This window comes from Loxodonta africana, chromosome X, assembly GCF_030014295.1.
Source record: "Loxodonta africana isolate mLoxAfr1 chromosome X, mLoxAfr1.hap2, whole genome shotgun sequence".
Taxonomy (NCBI): Eukaryota; Metazoa; Chordata; class Mammalia; order Proboscidea; family Elephantidae; genus Loxodonta; species Loxodonta africana.
Window position 1 is genome coordinate 24,833,618 of NC_087369.1, and position 21,291 is coordinate 24,854,908.

Genomic DNA, 21,291 nt, shown 5'->3' on the forward strand with positions numbered 1-21,291 from the left:
TAGCAACCAAAAAGAACAAGAAGGGCAGTTTTAAGGAAGAAAATAGCAAAAGAAAGAGTGGTAGGAAACAGAGAAATAAGGCCAGAGAGGCAGTCAGGGACCAGATTCCAAATTTTATTCCCAGTGTGATGGAAAGACCCTGGAGGGCTTCGAGCAGAGGAGTAACATGTTATAATTTATGTTATTAAAGTACAGAGCACTGGTGGTGCAGTGGTTTAAAGCTCAGCTGTTAACCAAAAAGGTCGGCAGTTGGAATCAACCAGCCACTCCTTGGAAACCCTATAGGGTAGTTCTATTCTGTCCTATAGGGTCGCTATGAGTCAGAATTGACTCGACTGCAATGAGAGCCAACTACAGGATAGAAAAGGCAGCAGGAGTGCAGGAGAGGGAGTAGGGAGACTATAGGAAGCAGTCGTTGTTGCACTGAAGCTTTATAAAGCCAGTCTGGTAATTTTCCCAGGACTCATAAAATAATTAAGGTACTCTGTAAAGCCCTGGTGGCGTAATGGTTAAGTGCTACGGCTGCTAACCAAGAGGTCGGCAGTTCAAATCCACCAGGCGCTCCTTGGAAACTCTATGGGGCAGTTCTACTCTGTCCTATAGGGTTGCTATGAGTTGGAATCGACTCAACGGCAATGGGTTTGGTTTTTTTTTTTTGGTACTCAAATAGGAAACCCTGGTGGCGTAGTGGTTAAGTGCTACAGCTGCTAACCAAAGGGTCGGCAGTTTGAATCCGCCAGGCGCTCCTTGGAAACTCTATGGGGCAGTTCTACTCTGTCCTGTAGGATCGCTATGAGTTGGAATCGACTCGACGGTACTGGGTTTGGTTTTTTGGTTTTATATCCATATATTGGAGCCCTGGTGGCCCAGTGGTTAAGAGTTTGGCTGTTAACCAAAAGGTTGGCAGTTTGAATCCACCAGCTGCTTCTTAGAAATCCTATGGGGTAGTTCTACTCTGTTCTATAGGGTCTCTATGAGTTGGAATCGACTCGATGGCACTGGGTTTTTTGGGTACTCAAATGGAAACCTTGGTGGCATAGTGGTTAAGAACTATGGCTGCTAGCCAAAAGGACAGTAGTTCGAATCTACCAGGTGCTCCTTGGAAACCATATGGAGCAGTTTTACTCTGTCCTATAGGGTCGGTATGAGTTGGAATCGACTCGACGGCAACAGGTTTGATTTTGGGTTTTTTGGTACTCAAATATCAAATGCAGCAAATGGTGCTATTTCTATCTATTATTATTGGACAATCCGTGTTAACCCAGAACCTGGTAAAACATAAGAAATGGTGGCAAAAGCACACAACAGAACAACAGTGCTGAACTTGGTTACCTCTCATTTGCACCGGCCAGTTGGTGCACTTTTCTCTGACTTAAAGAAATCATGGCCTATTTAGGATGGTTAATATTGTGGACAAAGAAATGTCAAATGGCTCGGGTAAAACCAGTAGTGTCCGGTGATGATTTTTTGAGTATCATTACTCGGTGACATGGGGAGGTCATAGCTAACCTCCCCTTTCAAGAAATGCTGGTTATCTGCTAATGAATTTCCCTGATTCTTTCTCACTCTCTGAGGTGTTCTAATTGATTTTTCTTCCTGTTGTTTAGAATCTAAGGCTATTTAATTAATGAGTTTCTTTTACACAAATAGAAAAACTCAGCATGACCAAAGTCGGAGTGGTCAACAGTTCAGCTCTTCCCTGTCTCCCAGCTATAACACCCTTATTAAATCTGATTTCCCCAGTTTGCCTGTCAACCCACAGTTGCTTGACATTGTGTTCTTCAAAAAGTTCCTGGTTCTTCATTGAAGTCACTGGTTTTGTTTGTTAAGAAATTATTCTTAGAGCAGATCTTTCCAAGCTTTGATGTGAATATGAATCACCCAGAGATCTTGTTAAAATGCAGACATAGATTTATTAGGGCTGGGGCAGGGCTGGGATTGCACATTTCACAGACGATACTAATGCTGGTGATCCGAGGACCACATGTCCTAAAATGAAGGCAACCACAACTTTATATATGTATATATAGATTTATATACATATATATATACCCACATATATATAAATTTCAAATATATTTACAACAGTTACTACTTATAAATAAAGAAGTGTCAAATTGCTCGGGTGAAGTAGTTATCACCATGATTTTTCTCTGAGCTGCATTATTTGGTGACAGGGAGGAGTCAAGCTTAAATTTTCAAGCTGAAAACTTATCTAAGTATGGTATTCATAGTAATAATTTACTGCCTTACATTAATAATCAAAACAATGATTTCCTCTATAAAATAAGATCTTTTTAGGAAAGGAGAAATGTATTATTTGTCTTTGGCGGAATTTCTACAAGGTGAATAGTTCACAATGCTGTTGAAGCCTTGACCCTGCTTCTCAGAGTGTACTCCTAGGACCGGCAGCATCAGAATTACCTGTGAACTTGTTAACGTTCCAAATTCTAGGCCCTACCCCAGACCTATTCAATCAGAAATATAGTTAGTAGAGCTTGCTAATCTGCGTTTGAACAAACCCTCTAAGTGATTCTGAATACTGCAAACCGCTCCTCTGTAGGACCAGTTGCTTTATTTTCATTTTTAGACAGAATATATTCATATGATTTTCTTAAATCTCTTAAATTCACTGAATAAAGATTGGTCAAAAAAGGAAAAAAAAAAAAACAGCCATACAATGCCCGTAAATTCCATCTGCATAGTGCTTTGCACATATAAAAGAATTTATAAATACAAACTTGGCATAAGGGGGAGGATTAGTATAATTTTCCCCACAATTTACAATATGCCTCTCTTCTTACTAATGCAACTATTAGTTATTCATTGCATGAAGAAGGAATCCCAAAATATGACACAGACATTAACATTTTAAATTTTATGTGATTTATAGCAAGCAGCAAGCTCTCAGGAGGCCAGTTTGATATTGCTTTGAGGGCCACTTCTCAATTTCTTATACAAAGAATATCTAGGCATTGTGCTTTTCTCATCTAAAAGTTTATTCCTCCTGGGAAGAACCCATTTGAACCATTCCTTCTATATAATTGACTATTTATATGCAGCTATTACTGGGTACTTTACCCTCTTGAGGGCCACTAACCATGCATGCCTGGGCCTGATTTTGGGATACTTTTATGATGAAATGTCACCAGGAGATGAGAATCTAACTATGGAACAACTCTAGACTAGTTCTCTTAAGCCGTCTACGGAAAAAAAAATATCCTCCAGTGCCACAGATGGCACTTCAGACTTGGGCCCTGCAGCAAAAAAATATTCCTCACAAGTAAGTGGCAAATTCTAATAAATTTCTAAGTGGGAGAGTTCCCCTGAGTTTCCATCACCACATTTAGTGCTGGCAGTGGTCCGGGAAATAGCTAAAAATAGTTTCATGTCATCACTGAGGATTAGAATCTGTAACAATTCAACATCAAATACTCTTCATAAATCATAAATATTCTTGCACTTTATTTTAATCTGGACTTTCTTGGAAAGTTGTATTTCATGTCCTAATCTTACTCACATTTCACATTCTGTTTTTCAACACTTTTAAGCCAATATATATCTACTTATTAAAAACAAACATTTTCCCAATCTCCTGGGCATTGACTTATTAAATATCCTAACCAACAGTTACCCGTTTGTAACCCTTGTAACATCTTTTGTAAGAACCTAAAAGAATATATTAATGAAGAAATAAGCAAAAGCATTCACAAACTGTTAAAGGGTAATTCTCCAAAAAAAGGTAAAATCATGTGTCTCGTACAAATATAAGATGAACATTTGTCAAAATTTTTATTTATCACATCAGTTAATGAGGAAACCAGTAAGATGCTACAACAGGTACAAGAGAGATTTCAACCTATGTGGTTGAATCAGGAATGCTGAAATGAGTTTACGAATAGATGCAAACCTGACTTTTTCCAAAGGCAGGAGAGGAATCTCCCCTGGATAGAAAAAGCATGTCTATGCAGAAGTATTATTCAAGTGTCATTTGTGTTGTATCACTTAGCTGTAACTGAAGATTTAGAAAATAGCTCAAAGATAATAAAAGGCACAGAGCCCCATAGATTCAGATAACCTGGAAGATATGCTAGACAACACCTTGATTTTCACTGAAGACACCTATTTTAAGATCTTCCATAGTTTTTCTGATAATGATTTCCCAATGAAACATAGGGGAAAAATGCACACACATGAACATACACTTTTCCCAGGAAACTAATAGCTATCTCACAGGATTGCCGTGAAAATCAAGAGAAAACTATGGAATATACTTATCACACAGTAAAGTTCTTAATAAATTGCATTATTCCAAGTGGATCCATTTCAAGACATAGGTAACCTTTAGGGCCCAATTTTCCCATTCTCAAACTTTGTTTTGAGCTTGTCTTTCGGACACCCATCTCTCTTACTATATCAAACCTGTGACCAGGAAAGAATCGGAAATTCTTTCACAATTAGATGCAAATATAGTTAACTTTTCAGTGATAACAGAGAGGGTAGCATTTAAATAGGGGAAAAATCTTTACCGTAAAGAAACAAAGTGCTAATGCTGGAATTTCAAATACTAACTGTAGAGTTGTGAAGGTATTTCCAGGTCAAGAAGCCCTTCCTGAGATCCCGAAAATCACACCTCAGAATACTAGGTCCTCCTACTCCTAGAAGGAAGGCTAGGCCTGTGAGTCCCACATAATATTTGTATACACACACATAAATGCGCACATATATTATGTGTGTGTATGCTGTATACAATGTGTATCTATATATATTATTTATACACATGTGAATATATATTAGCAGGAAATTATACATACAACCTTACCTTGCCTTTTGGTATTTAATGAAAACCAGTGTGCAAAGTTTACCTGATAGAATTCCCAAAGAGAAAACATTTCCTCTAAAGCAGCCACCCTGGTGTGCTTATTTACTGATCCATGGGTAATGCCCCTCTCACAGAGAATGTCTTCCTAGAAAAAGAAATAGGCCTTTAAGAATAAGATAGGCTCTTATCTGTCTGGCATATACTCAGCATGGGCCAGTCTGAAAAGACGCAGATAAATACACTAAATGAATCCGCGAGGCCCTCCCTTCCCCTTCAGGGCTGTGATACTTACTAACTTGGTTTAGTACCCAACTTTGCCAAGAATCAGGCTCCCTCTCTTCCCTGGCTCTAAAGGAAATACCCATCAGCTCATTCATGACTTTGCTCCAGTTACAGAAGATGGGAAAGTGGAATTTTATCTTCTTGACACGTTGTTTTAGCTCTTAGTGAAATAAATGGTTTCTATATTGCATATCATTATTCATATGCTAAAATTGGTTTTTTTCTGAAACATTTGAAAAAGATTTGCCATTTGGATCACCTCTTATCATTCTGATTTTTCTACTGTTAATGTTTAGGGAACTCCATATATTAAAAGAAAAATTATAAACATACAGCATTAAGGCTGCAAGGAAAACAGAGGGAAAAAAAAGGAATATTCCGACCCTCAAAAGTTCAAATCAGAAAAATGGAACATAGTTTTAACACCGAGTAGCATTTCCAGTGCTGAGTACCCATTAAAAAATTAACTGTCCCTAAAACTGGTAAAAATAACTCTTTTCTCACAAAGGTTCAGGATTTTGTCTTTAACTGACCTTACATAGACTTAAATTTTGTCTCCAGCAAACACGGAATAGAATATATTGGTCATTATGTACAGCTCAAGTAGATTCCTCATAAAATTTCAAATCCTGTCTAGGATTACAAACAGAATAGGGTCTTGGGGAATCATCAAAAAGCTCAGAAACAAGATTGGCAAAGATAGGGAAAGCAGTGCAAAATAAGATCTTTGCAGAAGAAACAGAATTTAAAAACTGAGAAACAATTTAATAAACAACTTCAATTGATAAAAATAGACAATGACCATCTAAGGAATAGTGACTCCATTTGAAACGTGGAACAAGCGAAAATAAACAGTGTTAAACGGCCAACAAAGGGACCAAGTCAGACATAAAAAGAATTTTCACTCTGAAGTTGTTGTCTGCCGAGTTGATTTTGAATCATAGCAACTCCATGTTGTCAGAGTAGAACTGTCCCATAAAGCTTCCTACGCTGTAATCTTTACAAGAGCAGATCACTAGGTCTTTTCTCCCACCGAGCTACTGGTGGGTTCCAACTGCTGACCTTTTGGTTAGCAGCTGAACGCTTAACCGTTGTGCCACCAGGGATCCTTCTCTCTGAAGTAAGGATTATAAAACATTAACATACACTGCAGAAGGATAATGATGAAACTTTTCTATAGATTCATTAATTCACTCATCCATCAAATCTGCCCCACTTTTTTCTCTTCATCTCCTACTTCTCTCCCCATTGCTTACTTTGCTTCTGTCATACTGGCCTCCTCGCTCTGCCTTACACCTCCAGACATATTTCTACTTTAGAGCTCCGTACTTGCTATTCCCTCTGCCTGAAAAGCTATTCCTGCAGGGAGACACTTGGGTTACTCCCTCTCCTTTCTCAGGCTTTTACTCAAAAACCACCCTATCAGTGAAGCCTTCCCTGGCCACCTTACCTAAAATTTTAACTCCCTCCCTAATAGTTCTTATCACACTTCCCTGATTTATTTATTTTCTTTAGCTGGTAATCACTCCCTAACATATTGAGTAGTATCCCATTATAAGAATTTACCAAGGGTCTTTATCCATTCACCTAGTGAAGGACATTTGGACTGTTTCTAGTTTGGGACTATTACAAACAAAGCTGTTATAAACATTCGTGAACAGCCTTTACTGAGTACATAAATTTTCATTTCTCTAGGGTAAATAATTCAGAATGGGATTGCTGGGTCATACGATAAGTCTATATTTACGCCTATTAAGAAACTGCCAAGCTGTTTTCTAGAATGGGGATACCATTTCGCATTCCACCAACAATGAATAAGAGTTCTTTGCATCTTAACCAGAACTTGATATTGTCAGTATTTTTTACTATAGCCATTCTAATAAGTGTGTAGTGGTATATCACAGTGGTTTTAATTTGCATTTTCCTAATGGACAATGCCCCCATGTGTCTGTCAGTTTGTCGTACTGTGGGGCCTTCTGTGTTGCTGTGATGCTAGAAGCTATGCCACTGGTATTCAGATACCAGCAGGGTCACCCATGGAGGACAGGTTTCAGCTGAGCTTCCAGACTAAGACAGACTAGGAAGAAGGACCCGGCAGTCTACTTCTGAAAAGCACTGGCCAGTGAGAAACTTATGAATAGCAGCGGAACATTGTCTGATATAGTGCTGGAAGATGAGCCCCCCAGGTTGGAAGGCGCTCAAAAGATGATTGGGGAAGAGCTGCCTCCGCAAAGTAGAGTCGACCTTAATGATGTGGATGGAGTAAAGCTTTCGGGACCTTCATTTGCTGATGTGGCATGACTCAAAATGAGAAGAAATAGCTGCAAACATCCATTAATAATCTGAACCTGAAATGTATGAAGTATGAATCTAGGAAAATTGGAAATCATAAAAAATGAAATGGAACCCATAAACATCAATATCCTAGGCATTAGTGAGCTGAAATGGACGAGTATTCGCCATTTTGAATCGGACAATCATATAGTCTACTATGCTGGGAATGACAACTTGAAGAGGAATGGTGTTGCATTCATCATCAAAAAGAACGTTTCAAGATCTATCCTAAAGTACAACGCTGTCAGTGATAGGATAATATCCATACACCTACAAGGAAGACCAGCTAATATGACTATTATTCAAATTTACGCACCAACCACTAGAGCCAAAGATGAAGAAATAGGAGATTTTTATCAGCTGCTACAGTCTGAAATTGATCGAACATGCAATCAAGATGCATTGATAATTACTGGCGATTGGAATGCGAAAGTTGGAAATAAAGAAGAAGGATCAGTAGTTGGAAAATACGGCCTTGGTGACAGGAACAATGCTGGAGATCAAATGATAGAATTTTGCAAGACCAATGACTTCTTCATTGCAAATACCTTCTTTCACCAACATAAATGGCGACTATACACATGGACCTCGCCAGATGGAACACAAAGAAATCATATTGACTATATCTGTGGAAAAGATGATGGAAAAGCTCAATATCATCAGTCAGAACAAGGCCAGGGGCCGACTGTGGAACAGACCATCAATTCCTCATATGCAAGTTCAAGCTGAAACTGAAGAAAATCAGAGCAATTCCACGAGAGCCAAAATATGACCTTGCATATATCCCACCTGAATTTAGAGACCATCTCCAGAATAGATTTGACGCATTGAACACTAGTGACCGAAGACCAGACAAGTTGTGGAATGGCATCAAGGACATCATCCATGAAGAAAGCAAGAGGTCACTGAAAAGACAGGAAAGAAAGAAAAGACCAAGATGGATGATAGAGGAGACTCTAAAACTTGTTCTTGAGCATCAAGCAGCTAAACCAAAAGGAAGAATTCATGAAGTAAAAGAACTGAACAAAAGATTTCAAAGGGCCTCTCGAGAAGACAAAATAAAGTATTACAATGACATGTGCAAAGAGCTGGAAATGGAAAACCAAAAGGGAAGAACACGCTCGGTGTTTCTCAAGCTGAAAGAACTGAAGAAAAAATTCAAGCCTCGAGTTGCAATAGTGAACGATTCCATGGGGAAAATATTAAATGACGCAGGAAGCATCAAAAGAAGATGGAAGGAAAACACAGAGTCATTACACCAAAAAGAATTAATCGATATTCAACCATTTCAGGAGGTGGAATATGATCAGGAACCGATGGTACTGAAGGAAGAAGTCCAAGCGGCTCTGAAAGCACTGGCGAAAAACAAGGCTCCAGGAATTGATGGAATATCAATTGAGATGTTTCAACAAACAGATGCAGCGCTGGAGGCGCTCACTCGTCTATGCCAAGAAATATGGAAGACAGTTTCCTGGCCAACTGATTGGAAGAGATCCATATTTATGCCTATTCCCAAGAAAGGTGATCCAACCGAATGTGGAAATTATAGAACAATATCATTAATATCACACACAAGCAAAACTCTGCTGAAGATCATTCAAAAACGGCTGCAGCAGTATAGCAACAGGGAACTTCCGGAAATTCAGGCCGGATTCAGAAGAGGATGTGGAACCAGGGATATCATTGCTGATGTCAGATGGATCCTGGCTGAAAGCAGAGAATACCAGAAGGATGTTTACCTGTGTTTTATTGATTATGCAAAGGCATTCGACTGTGTGGATCATAACAAACTATGGATAACACTGCGAAGAATGGGAATTCCAGAACACTTAATTGTGCTCCTGAGGAACCTTTACATAGATCAAGAGGCAGTTGTTTGGACAGAACAAGGGGATACTGATTGGTTTAAAGTCAGGAAAGGTGTGCGCCAGGGTTGTAGTCTTTCACCATACCTATTCAATCTGTATGCTGCACAAAGAATCTGAGAAGCTGGACTATATGAAGAAGAACGGGGCATCAGGATTGGAGGAAGACTCATTAACAACCTGCGTTATGCAGATCACACAACCTTGTTTGCTGAAAGTGAAGAGGACTTGAAGCACTTACTAATGAAGATCAAAGACCACAGCCTTTAGTATGGATTACACCTCAACATAGAGAAAACAAAAATCTTCACAACTGGACCAATGAGCAACATCATGATAAATGGAGAAAAGATTGAAGTTGTCAAGGATTTCATTTTACTTGGATTTACAATCAACAGCCATGGAAGCAGCAGTCAAGAAATCAAAAGACACATTGCATTGGGCAAATCTGCTGCAAAGGACCTCTTCAAAGTGTTGAAGAGCAAAGATGTCACCCTGAAGACTAAGGTGCACCTGACCCAAGCCATGGTATTTTCAATTGCATCACATGCATGTGAAAGCTGGACAAGGAATAAGGAAGACTGAAGAAGAGTTGATGCCTTTGAATTGTGGTGTTGATGAAGAATATTGAATATACCATGGACTGCCAAAAGAACGAACAAATCTGTCTTAGAAGAAGTACAACCAGAATGCTCCTTAGAAGCAAGGATGGCAAGACTGCATCGTACATACTTTGGACATGTTGTCAGGAGGGATCAGTCCCTGGAGAAGGACATCATGGTTGGCAGAGTACAGGGTCAGCAGAAAAGAGGAAGACCCTCAATGAGGTGGACTGACACAGTGGCTGCAATGAGCTCAAGCATAACAACGATTGTAAGGATGGCACAGGACCGAGCAGTGTTTCGTTCTGTTGTACATAGCGTCGCTATGAGTCGGAACCGACTCAACGGCACCTAAACAACAACAATGGATAATGATTTGAATATCTTTTCACGTGCTTTTTTGTTGTCTTTATATTCTCACTGATTAAGTATCCAAGTTTTTGCCCATATTTTGTGTATGACTTTGTTTGCTCAATATTATTTTTAACTTATTTTTAAATAATTATAGACTCACAGAAGTTGCAAAAATAGGACAGAGATCACCCTTCAGTCAAAGATTAGCCAGACCCATAAAACAAAATGAGACTACATGAGCACCAGCCTAGGGGCAGGGACAAGAAGGCAGGAGGACATTGGAAAGCTGGTAATGGGGAACCCAAGGTCAAGAAGCGGAGAATGTTGACATGTCATGTGGTTGGCAACCAATGTCACAAAACGTGTATTGTTTAATGAGAAACTAGTTTGCTCTGTAAACTTTCATCTAAAGTACAATTAAAAAAAAATAGGTTACAGAGTTCCATGAACCTTTTGGCTAGCTTCCCCCATTAGTGACAACTTATAAAACTAGAGTGCAATATCAATGTCCAGGAAATTGATATTGGTACTGTACTATTAACTAAACTGCAGACCTTATTCAGGTTTCATGAGTTTTTACATGCACTCATTTGTGTGTGTGTACAGTTCTAGGCAATTTGATCCCATATATAGATTCATGTAACCATCAATACAATCAAGATACAGGACTGTTTCATCACCATAAGGAAATTCTCTCATGCTACACCTTCCACTTCCTTCTGCCATTCATGGTTTCTGATGACAAATCAGCTATCAACTGAGTCACGGGTCCCTAAAAAGTGTTGTGTTGTTTTTCTCTGGTTGCTTTCAAAACTCTTTGTCTTTAGTTTTTGGTAGTTTGATTATGATGTGTCTAGGCATGGATTTCTTTGGGCTTACCCTGTTTTGAGTGTGCTGAGCTTCTTGAATCCGTAGGTTTGTTTATATCATAAAATCTGGGAAGCTTCTGGCCGTATACTTTCCTGCACTGAACTTTTCTCCTCTCTTTCTGAAACTCCAATGATACAAATGTTAGACTTTAGTTATTATCCCAGAGGTCCCTGAGAATTTGTTCATATTTTTACTCCTTTTTTTTTTCACTCAAATGTTCAGATTGGATAATTTCTATTGATCTATCTTCAAATTCACTGAACTTTCTTCTGTCCTCCATTCTGCTCTTAAGCCCTTTAATTTATTTTTTACTTTGGTTACTACATATTTCAATTCTAAAATTTCCATTTTGTTCTTCTTTATATTCTATACTTTTCTTACTGAGATTTTCTACCTTTTCATGTGTGTTTACCCTTATTTATTGGGGCATTATCATAATAACGGCTTTAAAGTCTTTGTCAGATAATAACAACAACTGTGTAATTTCCATGTTGGTATCTGTTGATTGTGTTTTCCCATACAAGTAGATTTTCCTGGTTCTTTGGATACTGAGTAATTTTGGATTATATCTGACTCAGTCTTGTTTAAATCATATGGAGAATGTTGATATTATTGTTTTAGGAGGTAATTGACCCAGGTGGGTCCTGGCCAGGCTTCTGTAGGTTGTGATTTTAATTTCAGTTCCATTTTCAAAGCCTTTTCAGTGCTGTTTGAATCAGATCTGTCCCTCATATATACCACCCACTAGCTAGTCTAGGACCTGGGCAGTGGTCTATTCTGTTGTACAGTTCTCATGAGAGTCTATGGTATGCTTCTTAGGGCAGATCCATGCACACACAGCTGTGGGTGACCTGGGAAGTTCATTAAGAACTTTAAAAGGTTGCTTCCCCAAACTCTTCCCTCTCAATGATTTCCCCAGGACTTTCCGGTCTGCTGGGGCTCCTCTTTTCGTTCTCTATTCAGAAACCTGGGGCCTTATTAACTCACTTTGCCACACATTCCCTGCAACCTGTGCCATGTTTGCAGCCAAGTGACAAAAGGACAGAGGAGGAAAAGAAAAAAAAACGGCAAAAGGGGTTTGCTCCAGCCTCTTGGGATGTCAGCTCCTCCCATGACACAGGAAGATTCTACTCTCTCATAGTTTTAGGCCATTAATGGATTTCTATTGATGTCACTGTTACTGCTGTCTCAGCTGATATCATGGTATTTCTTGGGTTGGGACATGAGAGAATGGAGAAGGGAAAAGAAAAGGGGGAAAAAGCATGAGACGACTCAACTCAGGGCATTAGGAGACCCCTTTCATGCGCCCACAGCCATAAGTAGGGGTCTTTTTCTAGAGCTCTCTCTCTCTCCACCCCAATTCTACTTCTGGGCTTCAGGCTGTACTGTCTCTATTCTGGGGATGCTGAAGGGAAAAAAAGTAGTAAACTCACTGCCAGTCCACTGGTATTTTTAATTCTAATTTTCTTCCCCCTTCTGCCTGCTACTATTTACAGTTCAGAACCCTCAAGTAACTGCTCCATACATTCTGTCCCGGTTTTATAGCTGTAAAAATTACAGACATTTTATAGACTTTGGCTCTTTGTTTAGGACATCCTTTTTATGAGTTAAACTGGAAAGCCTGTGAGATCATGGATTCTGTCTTTTCCACTACTATATCCCCAGCCTGCCACATAATATGTGCTTAATATAATTTTGATAAATGACTACCTGATTGACTAAGTTAATAAATGATCAATATTGGATTATTAGTTTTTCAAATCCTAAAGCTATTGGCTTATTCGTAAGTGGTAATTTATAATTCTTCATTTTCCTTAAGCAGACAGATATACTACCTTATTAAGAGTCATATTTAATTCAGGTGTTTTAGTTGTGACTACACAGGAAAATATTTTACATTTTTTATAGATATATTTGACTAAAGCAAACTATAGTTTCATCTGCCCCAACTCCTACCGAGGAAAGTGAGATTTTAAACCACAAAATAATTTGTATTTAAAAGTGTAATAACCATCCACATATCAGCTTAAGAGAAAAAAATAATCCCAGTAGACCTTAAAAAAATTATTCTAAGATATAAAAATTCCTCTATTCTCTTAGGGACAAATGCTTTTCTTTCCTTGTATATGAGAACATACTGACATCATCACAAAGTTAGAGACAGACCTTGATAGGAATCTGCCTGTCTTCTGAGTTAAACACACATTCCAATTAGTCAGTAACAAGAACTGGACTCCCCATGTAATCTGTGTGTGACAGCCATTTTAAATGGTGACTTCAGCTTCTTTAGGCTTGAGCTGTTGCAAGGAAGGAGGAGGCATTTGAAGTATTTTTTTTAAATGTTGATCCTGTCAGCAAAGAAATATAATAAATCTATAGACTGTTGCTACAAAGCTCTGAAAAATTCACACAGAAGGTTGTTACAGTAATTCCTAAAGGACAGTACCTTTCCTTTATGAAGTTCTTCTCAACTGTACAGAGGGGAAAAAGAGGGAGAGAATGGGGAATGCACACTTTACCGCAAAAGGCAATACTTATAACATGGTTTATGGTTGGTCAGTAAGGGTTAGCCCTTTATTTTTTTCCCCTCATTTCAAATCAGAAATCTTACAAGAGAAACTGTAAAAGCAACTTAAAAATAACAAGGATTATCTAATCTCAATGGATAAATGGGGTGTGGGGGGTAGGATGGGGCCACCAGTACTATAATTTCAGGCTGCTCCAGAGGGTTATACTATTACGTTCTCTGTCTAAGATAATATAATTGGATCATTATGTGTGAACAGAGACTACAGAGATTAATAAAAAATACTGCCTTGTTCATATGATACCTTTTTCTCATTAAATTTCAAAGGCTGTTATTTCCACAGTTTCACTATTCTGAGTGGCCTTAGCAGGTTGATCGTCGGCTTTCTGCTAGGTCAAGCTCTATGTCCACGCTCCCTGGCACTGAACTCTAGGTGCCTTTCTCTGGCTTCAACTCTGAGCCGCTCTTACCTGGAAACTGTTTTAAACTCACAGTGTCCAGGAAGGTACTATTTTCCAGAAAAACAGGAGATTTAACTGTATATTGACTGTGATGCTTGTAATGACTTTCCTGAAAGATGAGGGCAAAAGTAATCAATAGCGAATTAAGATACAGAATAAAGAAGAACGTTATGGCACTTTGCATGTGTGAAAAAGGCCACATATTTGATGGTTCACACACTTGACCAAAAATCATAACATACGGGTTCTAGTGCAAAGTCTGCTATTGACTATGTGATTCCAAGCATGTCATTTACTTTCCCCAGACCAATTTTTTCTTCTTGAAATGAAAAGTAACCACACCAATCTTTCGTTTTTCATGAGGGAATTTACCACTTCATGAACAATAGTGGCAATTTCAGGAATAAAATGATTTTTCAGCTCCTCATCTTCTGTTTTGCTTTTTATTATATAAAGTTCACAAATAATCCAATGTTACAAAAATGATTAAATTGCAGAGTGACAGTTCCTAATTGCCCCCAAAGGATTCATTATATATATGATGTATATTTAAATATATATTTCCATTTATTTTGTTTATATAAAAATGTAGTCTTTTTGCATAAATACAAATATATATTTAAGTAGCTAAATCTGTGAATAATTTTAAAAAATTGGTTTGAAACATATCAGATAAGTGTTTTCAGATCAAGATGCTCCAGAAATGTGCACACTGGAAACAAGGCATTTCCAATGTGCACAGGGCTCTGGTCACTTCACAGCCTTGGCTATTAGAGCTCACTGCTTTATTGCATTCTTTGCTAGGTTCTGTACACCGATGGTTGGGGCATCCCCATGTATAAGGTGGAAAAGCAGAAAACTGGATACATATGATACCCCTAACACATACGTACCTCGTTTCCAAGCCCATCCTCTCCTGATTAGGCCCTTCCTTGTCCCTGTTCCACTACTGCAATCTAGAGCTTGAGTTTCCAATGTTGCTGTTTTTCCTGAGGATCTATTCTCAGGGTCTGTTTTGTTATCTTGGATTGTCATACATTTTTTTTGGTCCAAAACGGAGATTACTAACATTCATTCTCATTAAATCCTCTCTTATCTAATTTCCACGTTTATCATACAGTCCTGAGCAAAAAAGGGTTAAGGGAAGTTTAGGATGTTGTAATACTGGGAACCAAGGGTTTCTGGAGAGCCTGGATATATATGAGAGTATATTTGTTTAGGGAACTAAAAGTAGTAACTTTTATAATATTTCTTGTTACAAATAATAAATTAGTAATATTTTAAAAATAGTTTCTAATAAAGAAAATAAAAAAGAACAAATAATTAAGAAGTGAAATAAAAGCCACCTATTAGCCCACCATCTGGAGATAAAACTTTGCTGTGTATAATTCCAGACTTTGTTTATGCCTACATAACATTTCAATGAACTAAGAATAATAAAGTAAAAAAAAATTTTTTTATAATAAGTACAGTTAATAACCTTCTTTCTTCACCAAAAAATGAGAACCTTTCTATGTAATAGGAGCCCTGGTGGTTAAGAACTTGGCTGTTAACCAAAAGGTCAGCAGTTCCAATATTGGAAACCCTATGGGGCAGTTCTACTCTGTCCTATAGGGTTGCTATGAATTGGAATCAACTCGATGGCAACAGGCTTGGTTTTTTGTACTTTTGGTTCCATGTTATAAATATTCATCTACAATCCTATTAACAATACTTGACTGCAATTCTATTGAATGGCTATATCATAATTATTGAACTGATTTTCTACAAAAGGAGATTTGGGCTGTTCTGAAGTTTTCAGTATTCCAACCTTTTAGCACTTTTCCAACTATGTCATTACACTGAATTTCAAGAAGCAGAATGTATCAAGGCTATGTACATTTTCAAGGCTTTATGGCAATGCTTCTTAGAAATAAGCCAATTATATAAAATGAAGTACATGTTATTTTTAGAGTAATGGCTTTATTTTTAATTAAAACTGATATATTCTGCTATCATCTTAAGAATCAAGCAATACTAAAAAAAGCAATTAACCCAAAATGTCATCAATCAGATATATAGTGTTATCACTTCATGAGCATCTCCCTGTACATATACACAGATACAAAGATAAATAAATAATAAGTAGATAACAGATTGGTTGATAAGTAGATATAGATAAACAGCCAAAAATTACTTCAACAATTGTTGTTGTTAGGTGCCATGGAGCTGGTCTGGACTCACAGCAACTCTATATATAACAGAACAAAACACTGCCCCATTCTGCACAGTGAGGTTGTGTCATCTGCATATCACAGGTTGTTAAAGAGTCTTTCACCAGTCCTGATGCCACATTCTTCTTCATATAGCTCAACTTCTTAAAAAAAATTTTTTAATACAGATTGAGTAAGTATGGTAAAAGGATACAACCCTGATGCACACCTTTCCTGGCTTTAAAATCACGCAGCACCCCCTCATTCTGCTCAAACAACTGTCTCTTAGTCTATGTACAGGTTCCACATGAGCACAATTGTTTTGGAATTTCCATTCTTCACAATGTTATCCACAATTTTTTACAATCCACACAGTCAAATGCCTTTGCACAGTCAATAAAACACAGGTAAACATCTTTCTGGTATTCTCTGCTTTCAGTCAGGATCCATCTGACATCAGCAACAATATCCCCAGTTCCACGTCCTCTTCTGAATTTGGCTTGAATTTCTGGCAGTTCCCTGTAAATGTACTGCTGCAACCATTTTTGAATGATCTTCAGCAAAATTTTACCAACATGTGATAGGAATAATATCGTTTGATAATTTCCACATTTTGTTGAAATACCTTCTTTGGAATGGGCACAAATTTGGATCTCTTCCAGTCGGTTGGCCAGGAAGCTGTCTTCCAAATCTTGTGACATAGGCTAGTGAGCACTTCCAGTGCTGCATTTGTTTGTTGAAACATCTCAATTGGTATTCCATCAATTCCTGGAGTCTTGTTTTTCATCAATGCCTCCAGTGCAGCTTGGACTTCTTCCTTCAGTACCATTGGTTCTTGATCACACGTTACCTCCTGAAATACTTGAACGTTGACCAATTCTTTTTGGTACAGTGACTCTGTGTATTCCTTCCAGCTTTTTTTGATGCTTCCTGCCATAGAATTCTTCAAAATTGCAACTCGAGGTTTGAATTTTTCTTCAGTTCTTTCAGCTTGAGAAATGCTAAGTGTGTTCCTCCCTTTTGGTTTTCTAACTGCAGGTCTTTGCATATGTCATTATAATACTTGATCTTCTCAAGCCACCCTTTGAAATCTTCTGTTCAACTCTTACTTCATCATTTCTTCTATTCATTTTAGCTGCTCAGTGTTCAAGATCAAGTTTCACAGTCTCTTCTGACATCCATTTTGGTCTTTTCTTTCTTTCCTGTCTTTTCAGTGATCTCTTGTTTTCTTCATGTATGATGTCCTTGATGTCATTCCACAACTCATCTGGTCTTCGTTCATTAGTGTTCAATGCGTCAAATCTGTTCTTGAGATGGTCTCCAAATTCAGGTGGGATATACTCAAGGTCAGACTTTGGCTCTTGTGGACTTGTTCTAATTTTCTTCAGCTTCAACCTGAACTTGCATATGAACAACTGATGGTCTCTTCCGCAGTTGGCTCCAGCCTTGTTGTGACTGATGATATTGAGCTTTTCCATTGTCTCTTTCCACAGATGTTATCAATTTGATTTCTGTGTTTTCCATCTAGTGAGGTCCACATGTATAGTCTCCACTCATGTTGTTGAAAAAAGGTATATGCGATGAATAAGTCATTGGTCTTACAAAATTCTATCATGTGATAGACTCACATATATACAAACTCCTTTTAAAAATATTAAATATCAACTAAGATATAACTGAAAAAAAAGTGAAAACTAAAGGAAATGCTGAATGTTAGATAAGTGTTCTTTTACTACAAAGTATTTGTTTCTACAAGAACCATATAAAGCAGTGGTTCTCAAAAAGTTGTTATTTTGCCCCCAGGGTGCACTTGGTAGTATCCAAAGACATTTTTTTGTCATCACAACTGGGTGGGAGGGGGATGCTACTGGGTAGAGACCAGGAATACTGCTAAACATCCTACAATGCCACAGGATAGCACCCCCCCAACACACACACCAAAGACTTATGCAGCCCAAAATATCAACAGTGCTAAAATTGAGAGGATTAAGGAAAAATATTTTTAGAAAATATTTAAAGGTTGGGGTCATTAGTTTTTTAAAGTTCCTGCTTTGATTTTAAACATGGTCAGACAATACGGAAAGTAACGTGGTTATCCCACTTAAACTTCTGTCCCACTGCCCTTTAACATCTGTTTGCAGCCATAATCCCTCAGGTGTTTAGTTCTTGGATATTATTGCTCAGAGTTTTTTGTTTTGGTTTTAAGAATTTCCAAAGTTCTTCCCTGTCTGAGAGTGTCTGTTGTGGTCTTTTTGTTTGAATGATAACTTGGCTGTGTGTAATATTCTTAGGTCCCACTTTCTTTCCCAGTGAAGTCTGGAGAAAGCTCACCATCACCATATGGCAGTAAATGTTACCATGAGTTCAAGATTTTGAGATTGCCCTAATTTTTTGTCTTTGTGGATCAATTAATTTTTCTGCCTGAATATTTGATGAATTGTGATTCCTTAAGAATTGTTTCTTTGTCCATAAGTACAGTGAGTTAACCATTATAGATATCTCAGTGTCATTAATTCCAAATATTTTTCCTGCTATGAGGTATGTTCTCCAAAGGTTTAGTTTTTTTTCTTTATTTCTGAGAAATTTTCCTCTATTCTGGCTCTAAATATGTTTTCTGCTGCAGATTCTGTACTGAAATTTTATTTTCAACTGTGTCATTCACATGTACTTATAAGCTATTAATGTGCTATCTTAGTTCTCAATTTGTTTTTTTACTCTTCAATATCCTTTTTCATCTTCTTATCCTTGCGGTTCTGATTTTACTGGATTCATATTCTTTGTAAATTCTTCTACAGCATGAACCACTCTTGGAACTTTCTTCTGTATCTTAGGTTGGGTTTTCTTCAAGATTGGGTTCTTCTGATTTTGCTTACAATTTTCACTCCTTTCCTTTTTCTTTTTTTTTTGCTTCTAGTTTCTGTTTCTGTTCTACTATATTATCACAGCTGCTACTCTTCATCTGTCTCATACATTAACATATTTCACACTTTTTATTTTCAGATATAGTTTTTGAATGAATACCATTCCTATCTTATTTGAGATTATTTTTCCTGTTCCTCTGAGCTTTAGTTTGAGTGCTTTCAATCTCGGCCCAAGTTTATAGAATGAGGGTAGAGACAAAACTTGGTTTGGACTGTGTGAAACACTTGGGAAATTTGAACTCCACTCTCTCTTATGAAATCTTTTATACCCAGTTTGTTCTCTTAAGCAGTTCTCTGAACTGCACTGTTCCTTGGAAAGCAACAAGCATTCCAGTCTTTCGGCGCCTGAATGTACATAAAGAGCATATACTCACAAAGATGTTTTTCTCACTTTTCCCCAGTGTTGCTTATTTAGATCCCCTTACTATGTTTCCTCCCAAACTGAGCAGTATGAAGAGGGATTCTCAGGATTTTACTGAATCCTCTTATTGTCCAAGTATTACTTTTTGCTGCACTAGGATACCTAGAATATTTTTACTTTATTCCTTTTCCTGTGGACTTAATTATCCAAAGTTAACCAAAATTGGTGAGCTCATCCAGCCTTCATCAAGATTTCAGGCTCTAGATGTATTTGACTTTTAGAAAGGAAGTACTTGTGCAGTCTTTTGAGTTTTGTATGCTACATCTTTTTTAAAATTTCCACATAAGACTATAATTTATACGGGGAGGGATATGACTAGATGGCAGTGGTATAATGGAAAATGTTTAACAACTAACTTTCTTTGGGCGAGGTGAAGGGAAACCCTGATTTATTTATTTTGCAGTAGTGTAAATACTCTCACTATGGCCAATTTCAAGCGTCAATGTGATGTCACTGAACACGGGGTTGGAAACAGATGTGTCACAATTAGCTCTCATAAGGCGGTGGCAGCCAACTCCAACACACCACTGATAAAACCAAAACCAAACCAGTTGCTGTCAAGTCAATTGTGACTCACAGTGACCCCAAGTGTTGCAGAGTAGAACTACACTTCATAGGGTTTTCAGGGTTGTGATCTTTCAGAGGCAGATCACCAGGCCTTTCTTCTGAGGTGTTCCTGGGTAGGTCTGAAACACCAATCCTTTGGTTAGTAGCTGCACACTTAATCATTTGTGCCACCCAGGGATTCCACACAACTGATAACTTAAACATCGCAAGAACTTCAAGAATAGTTTAAGCATATGCATGATTACCCCTGCCCTGCCAACACTGCCATGCAATTCTTTCCTTCTGGGAAGGAGCCAACATTGTTGAAAACAGAAGTAAAGAAAAAGAAACCCTTTCCTGTCCCCAAGTGACTTTGGGAAAATTCCTTCTATCCAAAGCCTGCACACATGTAAAACCCAAACAATGGCAGTTTTGCCCTTTAGAATTCCTTTTATACAAAGTACTTCAGGTACTCGTATATACGGCATTATCGAAACATAAATTCTTATTATAACTTTTAACTTCTGAAATTACAGTTATTAATGCAGATTATACAAATACTTTTTATGGGTTAAGGCAAACCCACACACAATTAAAACTAAACCACTGTAAGAATAAATAACATTTACTACTCCAAGGTTATTTCATGCGCTGTTCAATGACAACTGCAGCTGTGCCACTATTTAAAGTGTTGCTGTGAAATTAATATAATGTATTATGACAAAATGCTATGTGCAGCTCTTAGAGATGAAGAAATCTGAGTGGGTGGGAGGGAAAAAGAGAAAGCAACAGCAGTGAGATCATAGAACTGTCTAAAAGAGAACCTTAGCTACTTTGATTTATCTGTATAGAATCTGTAAGCTTGTCTCAACTGGACACTTCTCCAAGTTCAATGTAATTTTACTCTCCATGTAATTTTATTCTCCAATCAGAACTTAACTATCATATGCTTCAGTCCTTCAGATTCCTGGGCTCTCCTCTTCAAGTTTCCAACTGTTTAACTGATAAATGTATCAACCTTGAGGGGATTATGTCTAATAGCAAAAACTGACTACGCTTTCTGAGAATAAGAGGATTTCTTTGGAGGATTTCCG